Here is a 20375-nt window from a genome sequence, read left to right as displayed (position 1 = left end):
ATTAACCATCTTCCCAGCTGGACCTGGCTCAGATGAATACACAGCGTTCCCTATACATTAGTTAATAACCAAAATGGCAAAGTTTTCCCTTAGCAGAGTGTGTAACATCTAAGGGAAAGATGTTCAAACCATCAGAACTGAAAATCTAAGATAGTTGTCATTTTTGCCTGCATGGTGACCAGTGTAGATTAGGGCCCTGTTATGCAAAGCTGTGTCTGAATGCATAATACAAAAGCATCTGAACTCCTAGGAGTTTACATGCTAAAAGGGAATGTTGTTGACTGAGGAGAATGATATAGCACTGTGTTGAGATGCATCCTTTATAATATGATCTCCACATATGAATTATGGTCATCTTCTGTCTAAGAACCCAGAAGTCCTTTTCTTCAGCACACAATCCTGTACCAACACTTATAATTAGGACCATACTAGATACTACGTGGAGGTTTTCATTTAGTACTGTGCTATGTTTTAAAGGGGAGGGTTTTGTTTTAAAAGTGAAAAAAACCACAGTGAGACTAAAATGCCAGATCTGTGAGATTAAGCTGCCAGATCTAAAATGCCTGAACCATATGGTGCACAAGATGAAAAGTGACATTTTTATTTTCCTGGGGATCTTTGAGAAGTAAATGCATAACAGATGCAAAGTATCAAGGTGCCTGAACACCATTTTCAGGTCACAGTGCAATAAGGTTTAAAGCTCTGCAGTGCAATCCACAGAAAGCCCATGTTTACACAAGTAGTCAGGAATCACATATAAGAAGAGTTGCTGAATCTTGCCTCTGACATAATTTTCCTTCTAATACGATGTCTCACCTTCATTGAGAAGGTATTAAGTAGGGGTCTAAAAGGCTGGGTATATCTTCCCATAGCTGACTGAGCCTATGTCCTGTGTGCCAGAAGTTTCACAGTAACCTGTGAATTTTGGGTCAGTATGGACCCTTGTGGACTGCAAGCTGCTTAAGTTTCATGATAGAGTCATGTTGACATACACCACAGTATTTAAGACCCTGTTTGTATTTGGGACAGTCAAGATCAAGATCTGCACTCAAGGTCTTTAGGCAGTAGTCCATCTTTTGTACTTCCTTACTATCAGGCTTTGTGTGTGATTGCATGTGAGAACATGGGTCTGACTCTCTCATGTCTTCATTGATTTAATCTTGGTTTAACTACACTGAAGCCAAAGGGAGGAATTTCTTTTTCAACCTCTTTGCAATGGACAGGACATGGTAAGGAAAGTCTTGCTTCTGAGAGCTTAAAGCCTTAGGAGAGTATCCTTTGTTCCCTTTTCTGCTTACTACATTTCTGAGACAAGATTAAAAGAAAGCAAAGGAGGTTGGGTATTCAAAAGCGTGTAATTTTGCCTTGGAACTTTCAAAATTACAAAGGTTCTTAAAATTTAGAAAAAATATTGGCTTTGTTATTGATTTTCTATCTTAGCCAAATACAAAGCAAGTTCTGATTAATATCTAAAACCACAAAGCCTTCCCAAGTTTAGTCTGATTTGTAATGTCAAGATACTTAAAATATGCACATAAACACACTGAAAAATTTTTGAAAGAGAAATGGGTTTTTAAAGGACACCTGAACTGAAGATTGGGATGTCACTGGTTTTGGTGTTCAGTGCAAAGATTAGGTGCATGGGCTTTATACGTCTTGTACTTAATATTAGGGACTGGAGACAATGACCCTCTATAGAAATTTCAGCTGCTGGGGCTCAGGACCAGTTCAGAGGGCAGCCTGGCCTGCCCAGTGCTATGGGAAGTGATTCCCAGATGCCCTGTGGGAAGGTGGTAGCCCAAAGCCCACCCCTGGTGGTGGTGCCCAGCATTAGAGTTGCACTTCTGCTTCCCAGCTGCCCTGGTCCCAGTTTGTTTGGGGTGGTGGGACAGCCCTGCCCCTCCAGGGAGCCCCCATAGCCCCTGGTCGCCAGAAAGCAGCTAGCAAGTACCACTTGAAACTCCAGTGCTCTTAACTTACTGTTCCCTGCCAGACCTCCTAATGCTGCCAGCTGGAGGGCAAGAGCTTCCCTGCCAGTGACAGTGCATGGATCAAGATGGACCTGAAGACCAATGAATTTCAGCAACTTTCATCTTTGCATGCAGGAAGCAGGGCATCTTCCAGACCAGCCACAGTAAGAGTTCAGCTCCTGAGGACAAAGATTCCAACCTGCAATTCTACAGGAATTAAAAAACAGTATTAGTACTCTGGGCTGATGCTCCAGGCTTGGATCACCTACTTCCCAATGGGATTATTGTAATATTCTCCACATGGAGTTAACCTTGAAGATCCTACGGAGGTTACAGCTAGTGCAAAGTGTCTCAACAGACAAGGAAAAAGGCCTTACAGGATTAAGTGGGAGTAAACTTGCAAATGTTTAGACCAATTCTGTGGCTTTATAAGGAGGGAGGAAATACAGAGCAATTCCGTGATCCAGTTGTGCTTCCAGCAATCCATAAAGGCCTAACCCCAGCACTAGATTACCCAATGCTCAGGGGTTCACTAATCCACTAGTTATTACAACTGCTTTCCAGGGTTTTCATAAGAAATGCTACAGCTGAACCCTTTAAATGCCTTTGGCAGCAAGGACCTATTTTAGAGATTCTCTTCCCCTTTCCCTCCAGACCAGGAGTGAATTGCCCCCATGAGATACCTCCGTTCTACAACAGATGTGGGTAACCTCAGGCTTAAATCCTTAGAAGTTCTTGAGGGTAGCGCAAGTGTGCATGGTAGAGGAAAGCTGTTCTACTGAAAGTTGCAATGTTAGATAGGTTCTTTTTGTTTGCTCTCAGGCCCTCCACAAACATATCTTTAGCTTAGATTTTTATGAACAATGGCATAGGTAAAGTATTTTTAGGTATGTTGGTTGGTACACTAAACATTTATTCAGATGCACCCAGGTAGCTGGAAAACTCGTTATTGTGCCTTAGGCCCAGATATGAACTTGCTGTAGTGAGGGAACCATAAATCCTTTTGCTAACCTAATGGAAAAAAGGGTAGTGCTCAAGTTTTTTTCCCCTCAGATTTCAGGAGTAAGTTAGGTGATAACATCTGTTTGTCCATGTTTTCCATGTAATTGGCATAGCTGCAGTTTCTTTTGGATCTTCTAGGGTATGTAAGAGGTGGTATTGTTTTGAATTGAGAAATTCTGTCATGATTCCTTTCTCTCATGCATTGTAGAGTATGCATTTGATGTCTGAATTGGAATAATCATCTGCATTATAAGTCTTCTATAACTCATTCCTTATTAGTAAAATTTTGTCTTGTCCTGAAATGTACTTTTGTAGTTGAAAGGCAAAGGCATTAATAATCAGAAGCACTTTACCCTGCATAAAACAACCCATCCTGGAAAATGATTGCTGTGATTGATTGCCTGAATTGCAATACACTGTTTCTTTTCTCTGGATGGATGGAGAGTAACTAGGAAAAGTCCTGAGGCAACTGAGTAGACCTTAATTCTCTCACGGCATGGCTGTAGGGAATTTTCTGAAAACATCAACAGAGGAAATGAGTAATTATGGCTGATAAGTAAGCTTAGGAAAATATGAAGCCTTTACAGTAGTTCCCACCCTTTTTTCCAGAGGGAAGCATATGTGTTTCTGTAAGACACATTTCAGCTCTATATCTAAAGATACCTCAAGTTATCTTTCTGGGGGACAAGGGGAGCTGTGGTTTGGATAAAATACTTGTCCTTCTTCACAAGGAATTAACTGATTTGTATTAATTAAACTAAGAACTAAGGGAAGTTTCTTGTCCTTTATTCCCAAGTTTTGACTGCAAGTTCCAGGAGGACATGGATTGGTTCATTTAGAAAGTACTCCAGTACTATAGTAGAAATAACACCGAAACAAAGTGATAAGATGCCACTATTTTACCAGACCAAGTTCCATGTATGTGCATTAACCACTGCAGTTTTTCTTTTTTGTCAGGAAGCACATGATTTGTAAATGTACTCAGATGCTTGCAGTGTGGGAAAGGGAGTAGGTGACAGCACTGTGACAGGACTCTGGATTCTTCCAAGCTGGTAACGTGACAAACCAAAGGTCTCCATATACACTTATGAAGAAATTATCAGGGATACATTTTAATAAAAAAAAAACGGACACAGGAATCACCAATAAGTTGCAACATGGTCACTACAGAAGTAGATGTAACTTCAATTATTGCATTTATTCATACATTAAAATCTCAATAAGCAACACTGAAATAATAGTGACGTTTTGCATTTTAAAACTGAATTCAGACTTTACTTTTGCTGCAATTGTAGTTACACATCTTTATTTTGAACTAGTGAGGAACTTAAGTTCAATGTCCTAAGTAATGTGACTTAGACCACTTCTGAATTTGGTACTTTTGACTTAAACTCTTATCCAGTGAAATGAAAAATGTCTGATTTGTTGAACAACAGCTGTGATTTTACTACACATTACAAATTACTCCAAAATTAACCAGGACACCATTATTCCTTTTCCAAACAGCATTTGCATTAGGATTAGCTTTATTCTAACTAACTCTCTCTGTATATATATATATATATTTATACTGAAAAGAACATAGTCCCGTAGAGAAAATGACTGTGAAAACCTTAAAATAGTGTTTACTTTTCCAAATCTTCTGCTTTGGTTACTTTTTTCTTTTCCTGCATATTATCAAAACATGATTGATATGTCTAATTTTGCTCCGTTTTTGTACAGCTTCACTGCAGTAATTATGCAGTACATAATTAAGTGCAAGAGCCAGTGCTCAATTCCATCAGTTTCCATGAGAGCAGATAAAAACACCCACGTGTTATATCTCAATGATGAGGCATATGAAAGCCCAAGTTTACCTCAGAAAGTAAAACAGACACTCAAAATGTACTATCTAAAGCCATACTAAAATATAGGAGGTGATTTTAGGTTTATAAAATAAAAGTTTGGTGAAAATGGGGCCATTTCCAGAAGACTGCTTAATCCACTTTATGCTCTGAGGGGCAGGATATGAAAGTTCATTAACCACATGAACTTGAGGGTCTCCAGGATACTACCACAGAAGACCACTGCAGCCAGTACAGTTGAGCACACCCACTCTGTGCTATGGTGACTTATCTGCAAACCTCATCCATGAAACACACCAAGCTGAACCAAACCCCAATGACTCTTTGCTTTTCCTGCTTTTGTGCAGTTGAAGAATTGCTCTTTAATCTTGCTGTTGAACATTTGATAGGCAACAGCTCCACACTTAAAAGCAATTTTAGGAAAAACAACTTATTTGAGATTGTGAATTCAATCACATACCAGACACTATAAGGAAAGTACATCCTCTGTTAAAGATATTTCTCCCTCTGTGCTGCAAAACTCACTAGAGTCAAAAGGTAAATCCTTTGGATCTACTACAGGGATACAGAGCAGCTGTATCCTTGTTCAAAGTTAGAGCAGATGATGCATCTTCTTCAAGGGGTATGATTTCATAGCTAAATGTTTCCATAAATTTTATACTGAAAAAGAAATGTTTTCCATTTGGGGAACACCTAAACCTTTAGCAGACTTAGGAACCACTGGAGGGATAGGAGCTGTTTTCTCACCGGTTCTTGTTGACTCTGCCAGTGTATGACACTTGGAGAACCAGTCAGTGTGTCTCAGGATGTCTTCATGCAGCTTGCCGCAGCAGCATTTGTGTATTGTCCTAAACATCCCACAGGTCACTCTTCTTGTAAACAGGGAAACATCCAAATTTTCCCTTGGTGATAGAAAACCTAGTCCCAGGCTGTCTTTGTACAGGAGTGGAGGATAAAGGAGATAAGACAGCAAACTGTTGATAACATTAACTTCATTGAGAGGTTTGGAGCTACTTGATACAATCTAGCAACTCACCCATACGAGTGGTTGAAGAAGATACCAAAAGGTATGGTTGCCTCTACTTACCTCTGTTGTAGAGCTGCTGTCCTTTGGCGTTGCTAAAAATAGCAGGCAAAATGGTTTAGTTTTTTCTTCAGTCTTGAATACAGAACCTTTAGCAAGGGTTCAAAGGAGCTCAGTGCCTATTTAGAAATGAGTTAGCATTCTTGAATATAAACCTTTCACTTATCCAATAGTTTTGATAGCCATATCCTTCCCCAGGGATTTAAACTCAAAGATTTATTCACATATCATCACTGTATATCGTAATAGCACACGGAACATATGCATTGTAATGTATAGGAATTACACTAGAAGACAAAAACAGGGTTCATTGGATCATAGCAGAGGACACCATATTCCCAAACATACTCAGCAAGTATGTACTCAGCATGATACTTTTCATTTGGGCAAGGCAGTAGCAAAAAATCAAGGTAAATGGGGAAATGAAAGATTGATGTTATCAGGTTTGATAGAATACCATCTCTCTCAACAACAATAAAGTCATATTTTTAAGGCAAGTAATAGATAATACCATGGTTATGTGTATAAAAAATAACAAAAAGTCATTAATAACTCCACTCATTTTCATTACCCTAAAGCATCTGTGGCTCTTGATATGCCTTACAATAAAGTAAGTGGATAGTTTGTATAATACTAATTTTTTGATGTTTGTGTTTTTTCCCTTCCTTTGAATTATTTTCCCCTTAGAGTGCAGAAAGTTTTCAGTACATATTAAAAAATAACAATTAAAAAAAATATCTTTTTTTCCATTAGAATACCTTGCTTTTATGTCTAGAAGCAGTTTCAAATTTAGGAAAGACAGAACCAAAGACCTTATTTCTGCAAGCTTCCTGTTAGCAGTGAAACAGTTTCTATTCCAAAGAATTTCATATGGATTAGAAGAGCTTATATGCATGCAATTCAAATGCCACTGACAAATGCTGAAAATGAATGGAATGTGTTTTAGCAACGTTTCTGATGTTATCAACAAACAACTGGGTGGTTTTCTTTTAAGAGCTTATGGTTCTGATGTCAAAGACTTCTGCATAAAATGAGACATGTTCCTCGCAGGTCTGGTTTTTTTAAAAAGAAAGAAAAACATTCATTAAGTTCTCAAGGTTTTGAACTATTTTCCTACACTAATCATTAAAAAGGCGGATTTGTCGAAAGCTTTTTGTAATGAAAGACCATTGGCAATACAGATATAGGCCTTGAGAGAGCTAAAATCTCAATTCCATTTTATTTGAAGGTGACCACATTCATGAATAAGTTCTACTAGCAGAATCATACATGAATGATAGGAAGTAGCAACGATATATTTGGGTGACAGGCTAGGAAGACCTTACTGAAGTCTTCCTGAAAAATAATCCTGAGATCATATGGGGCTCCTAGGGTCTATTAATCAAAAGACTCCACTTCAAGTATCAAAAAATAAAACAGAAGATCCTGATTTGTAATTGCAGAGTACAGAATAAGATATTTCAGTCTGTTGTAAGAATAACAACATAAACCGAAAGACCCAGCTTTCTCTAACAAATACTCTTGGAGACTGAGTATGGAAGGATAGTTTTGGCTTTAAAATTAAAATCACTTATCAGGAATATTAAGCAAGGGTTTTTTTCAGCTGATCACAGTAAGTGCCTCATTATTCAAATCACAGGCATTAAGATCTCATACAAGTTTGGTAAGTTTTTGTTGGTATTTTTAAAAGCAAAAGCCTCAGGCTAGTTGAATTTTTAATTGATATGATTTCTGTAACATAATGTGTTGGCATGAGATTCAATGTGTAAAGAAACAGTTTGTTCTTGAAACACCATTAAACATAACTATTTCAGTGAAAATTCATGGAGGCATTAATAGAAAAGGTGGAGATAACTATTTTCTAGATAGTTGTCATCTCCTTCAGCTGGAAATCCATATGAATGGATGACAGCTACCTAAAAGCCCTTTGACAGTGGAGCCATGCCAAGAAATACCAAAACCCCACAAAGCATAAAAAACTAGACCCTCCTGATTTCATGTTTAAGTGCATTTAAGAGATGAACACACTGGACTTTTCCTAACTTTACGTATAGGAATTCACATCTCTGCTCTACATAATTCTGTAATATGGGATCCTGAGTCAGTAATTTGCTATGTTATTATTTTCACATCTGGTTTTGTCAGATACAGGAGAGCTATCAGGGCTAAACTGGATGACTCTGCTGAAAGGTTGTTCATATACCCCTAATGAAAAATCTGCTGTCAGAGATGGTCAATTGTTTTTATTAACTGCCAAGTATAAATCTTAAACTGCATCAGGCTGACTGTCCTGGCACCATTGCTATAATCAAATGGCCTTGCAGATCTTGCTCCCATAGCAGTAGCTACTAACAAATTAGAAAAATACTTTCACAGCCATTTCAAACCAGGGTGTCCACTGAATTGCTATTAGCCAGCAGTGAGGGCTAGGCCAGGAGGAGGCTTCTGAGTCCCAGGAGGAATCCAGTTTCCAAGTTATGTTTCAGTAGCCAGTTTTTTCAAACCACCTCCATCTCAGCCTGGCTAGGACCAAGGCAAATGCTTGCCAGGATCGAGACATCTGTGCAAGTTGGCACAGGCAGAGCTCACTTTCATTACATGTCACATAAGGGACAAACTCAGACATTTTTTTACCTATTAAGCTTCCCCCCAGGCTGTGGCTCCAGTCCTTGTTTGGCTTCAGGGTGTGTGTCACCATTCAAGGCAATAAGTTAATTCCCATCCCACTGTGCTGCCTCCACCAACACCAGTGATGCTCCTTTATGTACAAAGTTGGATCTATTCAGTATGTTTTTAACCTTCTGAGGATTCAGAAGACAGGAGTCTCTCCTTTCCCAATATTTTTTTTCTAAATGAATAGTCACATGCCAGACCAGTTCTCTACATCCCAGTTAGACAATGGGTTAATGTCAGCTGCTTTTTCCCACATCACCCTTGGAAGGCAATCAGATAAATTAGTATCTTGGTTTATGACACACCACACCAACCACATAGGTGCCTTGCTAGTCTTCTGACTGCCAACCAAGGAGGGCTGCAGTGAGGGCAGATCTCTGGGAAAACATGTGTAATTCTGAAAATAGTCTTAAATCAGGAGGTGGGGGAATTTTGACAGCTTATATTTGGGGAGGGTTCATTACTGATGTGATTTTTTTTGGTATCAATGGAATTACTAAAGCAATTATAAAAGCTCAGTATGAGGCCTTTGTAGGAGGCTGTTGTTCTCACTGTTGACCAGAAGACTATGCCTAAGTCTATACGGAAAGAGGAGGATTACTGATGCTACCCAATCAGCCTCCTGATTTCTGACAGGTAACTTTTGTCTTTCTGCATAGTGAAGCAATACATTTCTTCCATTTGGATGCTTAGGATCAGATGTATTCATATGATTATAATAAAATACTTGACATTAACATTTAAGTGAAAGTTAGATTTCCTTTTTTCACAAAGCTATGGTATTCTTAGATAGCATCGGTGTACCCTACAGAGCTGGAGAAGCCCAGGAAACTGGAAAATTTATATCAGCAACAACTGATTTAAATTCTCATGAATCAATGTTTTCACTTTTGCTTACAACTGAGACTCTTTCGGAAACCTTTTTAATGATCTTTCATGAAGCTGTGATAAGCACAGATAGATCTTTTGTTTATCTTCTGAACCATGCACAGTTTGCTATAGATGGATAAATTCTTCAGGCCCTACTTACAGAAATGATGTAAAATTTGAACAGTTGCGATAGCCAACATGATTTCTTTCAGTACAGAAAATGCCAGATCATCCCTTCAGTTCCTGTATCTTATCTGGCTTTTCCTTCTCCTTTGAATTTGTAATCTGAAAAATGAAAGTCAAGCACTGTGGTCATTTATGTGGCCTGACAGTAAAGACGCTGAGAGTTTAATCTGTTTGGAGCTGTTTTAACACTTGCCATTAGAATTTTTAGCAAATACTTCCTGGACTCTGTAAGAATGTTCGTGTTTCAGTTTGAACCACAAAGATACAGGAGTCCTTGTAAAAATACCAGCCAAAGCATAGGTCTAGTGACTGCAAAGTCATCACATACTTCAAAACCCAAAGGAATTTGGAATGGATTATGTTGCTTTAAGTCCCTGAACTGCTCCTCACAGAAGGAATGTTTCCATGAGAGATCCTGGCACCATCACAGCCACCAGGGTTAAGGATATTCAGCAACAGCCATCTCAGAGACTGCTGTGGGGGTCTGGCCTAGTCTTTGGGATAACTATCAAAATGAAAAAGGAAGTGCTCCTACAAGGCAGAACACTTCCCTTATCTGCCTTTTTCTCATCACAAATAGTTTTAAGCTGCAATTAAACTGTCATTCTAAGGGCTTGTAAATGCCTTAAGAATTCCTCTGTCTTCCTTTCTGTCTTAGCCTCTTTGTGCTTTAAGTTTAGGTAGAATGGTAAACAATTTCATCCATGTACCCTGTTGAATACGTGGGTTTTCCATATATGGAGTTACTTTTACAGAATATAAATGTGGTTAATTAGCAGTAACTTTGTTTGTTGCTACAGAAAAGCTACATACATATTTTGCAGGGGGAGAGGCAGGGTTGGGGCGGGGTGGGATTTTGACAGGTGTGGAAAAAATAATGCCAGGCATTCCTCCTGGTGCTAGCTGTTGCTGTAAATGAATGTGTTTATCCTGAATTGACAAGTTAAACTGAACAAATAAAATTAATGGATTTTTTGCCTGAAGAAATTTGGAATTATTATTCAAAGTGAACCCCCTCATGCTGCATAATAATTACATGTCTTAACTCAGCGTATCAGTAATTGTCAAACAATTCTATACACTTTTTCCACTTCTTTTGAAATGACTGTGCATTGCTTTGAACCTGGTTAGAGCAATCTGTTTTATTAGCCATCAGCTGATCTGCCTTGTGTGGCCACTCACAAGCTGCTCTTGCTTCTGTTCTAGCACAGGTTTTAGGTAAAGAACAGTGGATGAGGGCAGTGGGTGGATGAGGACACCAGGACAGCCATAATCCAGTGCCAGATAATCCAGTGTGACCTGGATGACCTGAGGAACATAGCAGTCTCATGTAGGGCCATCCCACTGCTGGGGCTGGGGTAGTGTAAGAGCAGGAGGCTGGGAGACATCTGGCACGGGATGGCATGGTCCCAAAGAAAGGCGTTTGAACAGGGCCATCTTCACTTCTCCCTCCTGCCCTTGTATATGGATGCAGCTTGGGTGTGGGTAGAATAGACTCACTAATGCTTTTTTGGTTTATTTGATGTCAGTAGGTCAGGTGAGAGTAAGAATTAGATAGAGTTGCAGGACAGGAAGTGCAAAAGACTGTTTCTGGTTAGTGAATGTAATTTTTTGGTGTGCCATACTGTGCGTGTGTGCATATGAGCATGGAAACAGAAAAAAAATCATGGGTGGACAATGTGAGCAATGATAATGCACTGACAGCCTTCCGGTCTTAATCTCATTAACATCTACACTGAGGCGACTGAAATCATTATAGAAGTAAAGTAAATGAGAACTGGATCAGACATCATAAAGAACAGTCTATAGCAAGAGTAGAGAGTTCAATTCTATAAAGAAAAGTGCTTTTCTTCTGAACAAACCCTAAAGTTTCAGAAAATAAACGGCATTCAACATTAAAAGTTGAGGCAACCAAGCATCTGTGAGGCAAAGCATATTGAAACCTGAAATTATATCTGCTTCCTTGCATTAAATGGAAACATTTAAAACAAACACATTCCCAGCTATTAGTTTATACCTTCACAGTTGGTAAAATATGACATAATCCACTCTGCAATAAACCAATCCAAAAGTGGAAAGTTAAAAAAGACCATAAAATAAAAGTAGACTGTGGGGATTTACAGTATAAACACTGTGCTGATGCCAGCAGCATTGCTGGAACTACAAAGCAATGAAAACTGCTCTCTGGAATGACTTTTCTTCCTGCTGTAAGTTCACTCCCTTTATTTTAAAACCTCCTATAGCTGTTAATGGGGGGAACCTATAGTCCAAATGCTCTATTTCTGCGAAGTATATAAAGCTGTGTATGCTCCAAAGCCATGCCTGCTCCTTTCTGCACAATATGATCTTAAACTGTATTTTGCTCTTTCCTTTTCTGTTCCATACTGGTGTTTTGGTTGAGGAAAAGCATCTGCTTCCCTTGTGCCCTCACCTCACTTGATCCCACAGTCTCTGAAGTGACAGGACAGACTGATGTAAGGCTATGACAGTAACAAACGTGGCCTTCTGGTGTTTATCCTTTGGACACTGTTGTCCACTGCACACTTTCTGGTACCTTATGTCAGCTGTGTAACTGATTAGTCTATGAACAAACTGTGCTGAGAGAATAATGTCCTCTGTTCAGCTGGGATAAGAGTTAATTTTCTTCTCAGTAGAGGGTGCAGATTTGGTGTGAGAACAATGTTGATGGCACATGGATGGTTTTGGTTGCTGCTGGATAATGTTTACACTAAATCAAGGACTTTTCAGTTTCTCAGGCCCTGCCAGTGAGAGGGCTGGAGGGACACGGGAAACTGGGAGGGGACACAGCCAGGACAGCTGACCCCAGCTGGCCAAAGGGATATTCCGTACCATGTGACGTCATGCTGGGTACATAAACTGGGGGAATGTAGAGGAATTGTAGAAGAATTATAGAAGAATGAAGGCAGGTTAATTAACATTGATAATATACAGCTGAGGGCTGGCTTCAGGGGTGGTGGGTTGGCTGATGTGGATAATGTGCAGCTGTGGCTGGTTCCTGCTAAATAGTCAAATAGCTCTAAGGGGTATGGAAGAGGAGCACTGGATAAAGAGACAACACTGGAGGAAGAGGAGCACCAGCTGACTAGAGACCCAGAAGAAGCAGCGGGAGGAGAGAGAGCACCCTGGATGTAGGAGAGACAAGGAGAGGCCCCAGCAGGAGAAGAAGGGGGCCTGGGTGAGGAGAGGCTGGCTGGAAGAGGAGCCAGGAGAAGGAAGACTCCAGACACAGCAGAGGCAAGAAGCAGGGTGGACTGGCCTGAAGGGGGGGAAGAAACAACATGGACAGTAGATGAACTTTTGAAACCTTGTGGGGGATTGGTGGCTGTGCTGGGGCAATGTGTGTGGGAACTACTTATTGAAATTAACCTGGTATGGGATGGTAAAGCCTTGTTGCAGCTGGCTAGTTTTGATAGTGCTGTGACAGGGGAAGAAGAAGGAAGGGGGGTCATCTGGCCTTCTGGCATTTGTCTTCCCAAGTAATTGTTATGCATGATGGAACCCTGCTTCCCTGAGGATGGCTGAGCACCTGCCTGCTGCTGGAAAGTAGTAAATGAATTCCTTGTTCTGCTTTGCTTGTGTGTGTGGCTTTTGCTTTACTATTGTTCTTATCTCAACCCTCGAGTTTTACATTCCTTTCTGATTCTCCCTCCCACCCCTCTGAGTGAAGGGGAGTGAGTAAGCAGCTGTGTGGGGCTTGGTTGCTGGCTGGGGTTAAACCATGATGGTCCTTTTTGGCACCCAAGGTGGGGCTCAAAGGGTTTGAGATAACAGATTCAACTGGGATGTGCTAGATCAAATTAATAGCTGTTAAGGGGCAGGTTTCTGTGCTTGCCACGGGGCATGCTTGCATCACTGTATATTAGACTCTGGTGCTCGTTAGTGGCTGCTTCTTGCATTCACTGCTTGCTGTGTTGCTGCACTGCTTGTCACTCACTGTGCTGTGCCTGGGAACATTCTGGTAACAGCCATGGCGATGCGCCGGGGCTGGCAGGTGGCCAGGGCATGGCTGCTGTTTCTGTGCTGCTCTGCTGGACAGGCTGGAACTCCAGTGTGAGCTTGAGTCAAAGGGACTGTGACCTGTGGATGAGTCCACATGGGAGCAGGACACCCCAAAGCCCCTGTGGCCATGGTAAGTCCATGCCTGAGCAGGTATTTCTCAGTGTCTGTGACCATGGCTATGTTGGTGCCACAGCAAGTATACCTCTGAGGGAACTGTGGCCCAAGGACAAGTCCACTCTGGAGAAGGTACACATCAAAGCATCTGTGGCTGTGGACAAGTCCATGCTGCAGCAGGTAGACCCTGAAGTATCAGTGGCTGTGCATGAGGCCATGCTGGAGTAACTCAAAGTGTGTGGCCATGGATAAGACCACAACAGAGCAGGTACAGCCCTGGAGGCAGCCAGGGATAAGGACATGCTGGAGCTGATTTACTTCTGAAGGGCCTGCAGTCTCTGTAATAGCCTAACCCAGAACAGGGGCAAGGGGAGGAGTTCATTACAATGTTAAACTTTATGGGCTGGTCTGAAGGGACCAAGGGTGGAGATTGCAATGGATATACCTTTACATTGTTGTAACCCATGATTTGAGTCACATGTTATAGGAATGACTGCAGCAGGAACCACCTGGACCATGGAAGGTCAAGCCTTACAAGAGGCAGTGCAGGTGCATCAGTGACCCGACCTGAGCTGGTGATGGTGCCCCATAACCCCTTATGACATACAACCTCTCCTCTCCTGAATGACCCCTATAAGAAATTGTATTCATGGACTAAATGAATCAATGGATGTTTTGTGGACATTTTATAGACACTTTTACAGGGGTGGTGTGTGGACTAGGGGAATGATATCTGTGTATTATATCAAAGGATGGAAAGGGTGGTGGTAGTTAATGAAGTTGTATTGGCAAATGTGGCATGAATAAATGGTATGGAATAAGAGGTGGGTACAAAAAGATCTGTTGTGGTTTAACTCCAGCCAGCAACCAAGTCCCACACAGCTGCTCGCTCACTCCGTCTCACCCAGAGGGATGGGGAGTAGGGTAGGAAAGGAATGTAAAACTCAAGGGTTGAGATAAAAACAATTTAATAGGTAAAGCAAAAGCCACACATGCAAGCAAAACAAGGAATTAATTCACCACTTCCCATTAGCAGGCAGGTGTTTGGCCATCCCTGGGAAAGCCAGGTTTCATCATGCGTAAAGATTACTTGGGAAGACAAATGCCACAATGCCAGATGTCCCCCCTTTCCTTCTTCTTCCTCTGGTTTATATACTCAGCATGACATTCCATAGTATGGGATATCCCTTCGGCCAGTTGGGGTCAGCTGTCCTGGCTGTGTCCCCTCCCAATGTCCTGTGTCCTTCCAGTCCTCTCACTGGCAGGGCCTGAGAAACTGAAAAGTCCCTGACTCAGCGTAAACATCACCAGCAACAACTAAGTGTACCATCAACATTGTTCTCACACCAAATCCAAACCACAGCACTGCACCAGCTACTGAGAAGAAAATTAACTCTGCCCCAGCCAAAACCAGTACAAACAATTTATACAGTTTTATATTACTAAGTAGGTTACATGATTGTCCTATCTGTACTAATAAGGCTTTTGGAAATGCTTCTAATTGGGCTGCCTTCCTGCAGTATGGGTAGAAATATTAGAAGCCAGTGTAATCTGCAAACGTTTGGAGTATCTAAACATAAACTCTTGTACCAACTGGAGCATTTGGATAGTCAACAGCTTTGCAGATTGGGCTATGTAGATGGATATCTAACTATGGAGTTACAAATGTCTCATACACTTGTTCCTGAAAATCTTGGATATTTTATATTTTAACTTTGCAATATCAATTTTTATTCCCCATGTCCTTCTTTCATCTATTGTGCCAATTAAGCAAGAGGAAATATTTTGAATATTTTATATAGTAATAAACTGACATAAATTACTCTAATGCATGTTGCTTTAATTTATTTTTCTTCATCCTTTAGCACCAAAAGTATGTGGCTTCATTTGACATTAGGTTTTCACAAGATCCCTCTAAATCCAACAGAGAAGAAGCTCTTGGAAAAATAGAATCTCTTGTTCTTCCTAGACAGGTCTTAGATGTTTAAGAAATAACATAAGTTAACATGAATAAATATATTTGGCAGTTGAGTCTAAACAAAGAAGTGATATGTTCTCCTTTGGAAATTTTGTTATGGGTGGGAACCACAGAAGTGGTACCTCTTTTCATTTGTCATCCTGTTGAATTCAGTGATATGATACATGTTAAAAGGATCTCTATTCAATATAATTAAGAGTGATACAATCCAAACAAAAATATTTAGACATATAAGACACAATGTTGAATTACTGAGCTCAATATTAAAATAAATGATGATGGTTTGGAAGGTTATTTCTTTTCATACTTGTTACATGATCATTAAACAACCTTAGTACTTGTTTTCAGTGTATCTGTTTCAACACTCAATTACTTGCTATGATCTCAAGGTCAAGGGACAATCTTAATGGGGACCTTAAATAATTAATGGTTTCCCAGTGATCCAGAAGGTCCCAGATTAAAAGAAATTTTTATACGGTAAGTTATTCACTGGTACAGGTTCAAGGAGAAGACGTGATTGTTTTTATAGTCATTGACCATATTTGCTCAATTTAATTTTCAAGTTGGATTGTACCCTAGACTGTAATGCAGAGCAGTTTTGGACTCAGGAGCCTTCACTTGTCTTTCTGCCTTCATTCAGTGCAGATATATGATGAAGAGAAAAAACCTGGGTCCTTCCTCTGAAGGCCAAACGTAACCTGGCCTGCTGTGCTCTCCCAGACAAAATAAAACCTGTTCTGGATCTTCAGGTTTGAATGCCACTCACTTGACTGTTGACCAAAGTCTCAACATGAATTTCTGCTTTATGTGTTGTCAGAAAAAAGTGTTCAACTGGAGGCATGTTGCCTATCTTTGCCTTTCCTTTGTGTCTGAGAGAGCAGACATCATAATTTTCAGAAAGAGTCAGAAACTGTCTTTGCCTTCATTATCTCAAACTAAGAACTGAAAAAGAAAGAAGACCTATAAGCTCTTTTTTTAAGATGAAAAAGCAAAGATAAAGAACAAAGAGGGGAAAACTGATTTACATGTCCTGATTGTGTTTTAGGTATCTCTTGCAGTAAATTTTCTTCACTAGTAATGTCTGTCGTTGCTGAGATTCACATATATACCTTAAGCAAACAAATTAATTATTTTTTGCATGTATTGCCTTGAAATATGTAACATAAATTGCATAAATGTTATTTATTAACTCCAAATTTAATTGTAACTCACTTCCTTGCTATTCATGAACTTAGCATGCTTTTGGACTATAAGCAACTCCTTAGAATAACTTTATTTAACAAATGATTTTATTTTTTTTTAAAAAGGTCTATCTATTTGCAGGTTCCCCTCTCCCTCAAACTTTTTGGGGGCTTGCTTATGCACCTCTGAGACATGGGGCTTATCTGAGCCGAAGGGAAAATATTTTCCTTCAAGCATCTCCTGAAAATTTTGACAGCAGATCACTGACACTCCTGGAAAAAAGGGAGCACCTGAAGGGTAAGAATTCTCAGAATTCAGTAGGAAAACTTTTGCCTCCATCCACCACCCACACTTGCACTACTTCCAGGGTCTGTGGGGATTAAACAGCCAGAGGTTATCCAGAATCTCTTCCAGCAGCATGAAGCCACTGGGGAAGCTCCATCCTGTTCTAAGGGAAAAAGGAAGTGATAATCTCTGAAGTCAGTCATCGATTTAGGAGACATTTCAGAGATTCACAGCTGTGGCATTTTTTATGAAAAACCTGGAATGCAGAGTAATAGCTAATGGATTAGTGAACCCCTGAGCATCTGGTAATCTAATGCTGGGGTTAGGCCTTTTGGACCGCTGGGAGCACAACTGTGTAGTAAGAAATTGCTCTGGATTTTCTCCCTGCTCAAAATATGATGTATCCAAAACCTGCTGAAGTCAAAAAGAGGTGCTCAGAAAAGGGCGCTTTGGGTGGATCCCGGTGACACACCATGCTCTTTGCTAACATAAAGTCTTTCCCCCTTTAGGTTATTTAACACAAGTTCTCTCCTTTGTGATGTTCTTTTATTGTCCATCCCTGTGGCAACTGATTTTTGCGACCTTAGTTTTGGTTGTTTCAGTAAGTTCCAAAAGTAGCTTTGTCCAGGTGCTGCCTACAGAATCGTCTGTTGAGACCTCTACTCTTCTACACTCGTCTTTATCACATGCATGCCTTTCTGGTCAGTGAAGGCTCCTGCATGATCTCATTGTAGCAAATCACAAACCAATAGATTATCTGAACTTCACAGAGTAGTATCAATCTTCCATTTTACTGGGAGGCTAAGATGGGAAGGGATAGCAAAACCCTAAAGAATATGAAAAGAACACCTTGAGGCAGCCTGAAGGCTCTAAAAGTACATTTCTGAAGTTTTTAAATGCCTTATTTAATACATGGGCTACTCCCTTGTGAAGAAGAAGTGTGCTGGTATTTTCTAAGATCCATGTAGGTGTGCATTCCAAAACAGAAAGGCACTACTGATTCTCTTGGGTGGAACAATGAGAAAAGAAACTTGGGTGAAGCCCTGGCTGCTTTATTCTAGCCAAATAATAAATAATTCATATATTGCAACGCTGTTCATTTCTTTCTGTTCCTAATCTAGTGTGGCCTACTGTAAGAAACCCATGTTGTACCAAACAAATGAAGAAACAGGACATTCAGCCAAAGCAAAATGAAAGAATAGCAGCTTAGGTTTAATATAAATAAGTGGAAGTTAAATATGTACATTTGTGCAATTTTAGATACATATGAATATGTAAATGTAAACCCATACCCTGTATAAGTAAGTTTGCAATTCACTGAAGCCTTACATTTGAGAGCTTTGAGGATTTACAGGTCATTATTAGGGTATTTCCCTGTGACTGATTTCTCAGACAAAGGTGTTTTGGGTCTGCATCACAGTTTCAAATTAAATTAGATATACTAACGGAGAGCTCCTTACAGTCACTTGTATGATACAGGCTTCCCATCAGTTTGATTATGATGTGTTACATTTTTTTTGTACTGTGTGTAGACTAAAAGGAGATAGCTAAACATCTGTTACACATTCACATTTCAGGTGTGAGCATGAAAACAAAGCTTGATTTTCCATATTTCACTTTGTGTACTGGACACCCTACTCTTGTATTATAGTCATATATGTTAAAGCTGTAACTCTACCATTTCTTCACATTCAAGGCCTGATTCTAATATCATGCTGCTCTAAATTAGGTGTTTTCTCATTAAAATGGAGGATCTAGATCCTGATCTCGTTGTGTGTAATCTGAAGGAAGTCTTTGCAGTTCAACAGAGGTACTTTGAATTTTCGTAAGATAACTGTAACCAGACCCATCTCCAGCTGCTTGTGTATGTGAAAAGCTGATTAAATGAGATCAGAATCAAGTCTGTGCTATTTGTTCTTTCTCTGGAAAATAGCTGATAAACTTGTGTTTGCTTTTAAATATGATCATTAATATTCTAGTCACAGTCAGTCATCTTGAGCAATTAGCTGAATGTTGAAAGAATAATCATTGCTTGAAGCACTTCCCAGCTCATACTTCTATTTAATTCCTTCTTTTTCTTATTTCAGATTCCTCATGCTTCCTGTTTCCGTATGTCTAAAGAGTGCTAGAGTAGATATCAATAACAATATTTAGAAGCTCTGAGGACAATCCTTCCACTTCGATAGAAAGGTAAATTATGTGGCCATTAGTGAAAAATAAGTAAATAAAATCATAGAATTATAGAGCAGCCCAGTTGGAATGAACCTTGGGAGATCATCTAGTCCATATTTTCCTGGAAAAGGGAGCACAGAAGAGATTATCTAGCATCCTCTCCCATCACATCTCAAAAACCTCCAGTGATGAGGACTCTAGTGGTCCCTGGTGGTGTTGTTCCAGGGAATGATTGTTCTTTTCTTATGTCCAGACTAAACCTCTCCCACTGCAGCTTGTACCCTTTGCCCCTTGCTTCACCATGTGACTCCCAGTAAAGAGAGAGCCTCTGTACTCTTTGCAGGCACCTTCTAAGTAGTGGAACACTGTAATGAGGTCCCTGCTGAGCCTTCTGTTCTCCAGGGAGAAAAGACCTAGCTCTTTCAGTCTTGCTCACAGGGCAGGTTCTCCAGCCCTTTGATCATCTTTGAGGTCCTCCTTCAGACCGTCTCCAGCCTGTCTGTCTTGAATTGTGGGGACCAGAACTGGACACAGTAGTCCAGGTGCAGTCTGACAAGCACTGAGCAGAGTTGGATGGTCATGTCTTTATCTCTGCTAGTAATGCTGTGGTGAATGCAGCCCAGGATCTGATCTGCCTTCATTGATGCAGTGATGCAGCAGTGCTGGACTGATGACTCGTGTTCAGCTTCAGTTAACAGCCAGGAGCCCTGGGTCCCTTTCAGCAAGGCTGCTCCCCAGACACACAGGTCCTAGCATGTGCTGGGCTCTTTGGTTATGTCATCCTTGGTGGAGGACTTTGCACTTGGTTTTGTTGAACTTCACACTGCTTGACAGCTGACTCTTCCAGATTGTCCACGTCTCTCTGCAAGAACACTCTCCCTTCTGCTGTGTTCACCTCACCACCCAGTTTGCTGTCATCAACAACCTGGTGAGGGTGCTTTCAATCCCGTCATCCAGGACATTGATGAAAATGTTGAACAGCCTGGGGTTCCACA

At 40.4% G+C, this 20375-nt stretch overlaps 1 long non-coding RNA gene across 1 annotated transcript in view; it reads right to left on the bottom strand.

The window, feature by feature from the left end:
• LOC119141867 overlaps window positions 1-15052 on the bottom strand; it is a 15486-nt gene extending 434 nt beyond the window's left edge. Inside the window, exons 1-2 of the long non-coding RNA XR_005102066.1 lie at window positions 15041-15052; window positions 6659-6662 (exon numbers count right to left, since the gene is read on the bottom strand). This is a non-coding gene — a long non-coding RNA (uncharacterized LOC119141867). The remainder of the gene's footprint in view (window positions 1-6658; window positions 6663-15040) is intronic.
• Between the last annotated feature and the right edge of the window lie 5323 nt (window positions 15053-20375).

This window comes from Falco rusticolus, chromosome Z (assembly GCF_015220075.1).
Source record: "Falco rusticolus isolate bFalRus1 chromosome Z, bFalRus1.pri, whole genome shotgun sequence".
NCBI classification, from domain to species: domain Eukaryota; kingdom Metazoa; phylum Chordata; class Aves; order Falconiformes; family Falconidae; genus Falco; species Falco rusticolus.
Note: the sequence above shows the minus strand (reverse complement) of the source record. Positions and strands in the feature narration are given on the sequence as shown.